Raw genomic sequence first — 1581 nt, 5'->3', positions numbered from 1 at the left:
CGCGACACTGGCCTGGCACCCCCGCGTCCCTGCCCCGCGCCCCTCCCCGCGTGGTGCCGCGCTGCACCGGGGTCAGGGCCGGCCCCGGCCCTTCGGATGGGAGACTCGGCCTCGGGGGGGACGGGGTTTCTTGGTCCCTGGGAGCAGGTGCCGTGGGCGCAACAGAGTTCTAGGGTGAGCCCCAGTACCCCAGTACCGGCGGACACCGGGGTTCCGTCTAAGAACGGTTGAAAGCAATGCGGTGAGTCGCCACCAGCAAACCTGTAAACTAGAACAGCACCTACCGAAATGCAGTCCCAGCCTAAGGGAGCTTTTGTAAAATCACACGTGTCAATACCAGCGCAGATAATACGGCCAAAACAGAATATAAGGGGTTGCAAGGGGTCTTATCTTTTGGGGAGGGGCTGGCACTGGAGTTTGAGCTGGGGGCCTTGTGCTTGCTAGGCAGGCACTCCGCATCACTAGACCTTGTTATGTTTGAGACAAAGCCTTGCCAGTCTGGCTTCGAACTCACCCTCCTCCTGCTTTTGCTTGCCTGGTGCTAATTACGGCCACCGGCCACCAGGCCTGGCTGGTTTTGTTTACTTCTTTTACTGTTGTTTTAGTGGTGATAGACAGCAGGGTTCCATTTACAAACATCAGGTGAAAGTGCATTTCCTTTCCTACAGTCACCTGTTCCTTCATTCTCTCCTATTCCCATTGGCTAGTTTTATCTTATTTTTGTAGAGCTGGAGATGGAACATCCTCAGCTCTGGGCCATCGGCTTAAGTTTAAAACCATTGTTTAGGGGCCTCCCCATGCTGTGTCCCATCTTACCCTCGAACGTTCAAATCCAGTACCCCCTGTACGCAGTAGAAACCCCTGGGACAACCTGCCTTCCTTTGGCATTCCCCGCCGTCCTTCTGGCTTCCTGAGAGTCCTGCTGGCCTGGCGGCGCTCCCCCCACCACTAGAACTGGCCTCGGATGCTGAGGTTTGGAGCCTCTGTTCCCTCCTTGTAATAATGCCTGTTAAGCAGGCATCAGTGGGTCACACCTGTGCTCTTACCCAGGAAGCTGAGCTCTGAGCAGGAGACACACAAGACCCCCATCTCCATCCACTTTTCAAAAAGCCAGAAGTGGAGCTATGGCTCACGTGGTAGAATGCCAACCTTGAGCATAAAAGCGAAGGGATAGCATCCAAGCTCTGAGTTCAGGCCCCAGTACTGGTACATGCACAAGTGCCGTAGGGTACAGGAAGTCCTGAGTCAGAGGGCACTTACTTACAAGAAGCCCTTTCTCCCAGAAACCTTGGCTGCAGAACATACAGAAAAGCCAGAGACATGTGGGCAGCATTGAAAGGGTCTCTGGCACCCCGGCACCCAGTCCCGTTCTACTCCTGCGGTGACCACAGGCCTCAGACCGAACTCAGCTCTGGTGCTGTCTGGGGTTAGGAGGCAGCCATCTTGGAGTGGAGACGTAGGGGAAGTGGCTCCTTACTTAAGAGAATCTTCCAGCCGGGCGCTGGTGGCTCACGCCTGTAATCCTAGCTACTCAGGAGGCTGAGATCTGAGGATCGAGGTTCAAAGCCAGCCCGGGCAGGA

The sequence above is a fragment of the Dipodomys ordii genome, unplaced genomic scaffold (assembly GCF_000151885.1).
Source record: "Dipodomys ordii isolate 6190 unplaced genomic scaffold, Dord_2.0 Scaffold18, whole genome shotgun sequence".
Taxonomy (NCBI): Eukaryota; Metazoa; Chordata; class Mammalia; order Rodentia; family Heteromyidae; genus Dipodomys; species Dipodomys ordii.
Note: the sequence above shows the minus strand (reverse complement) of the source record.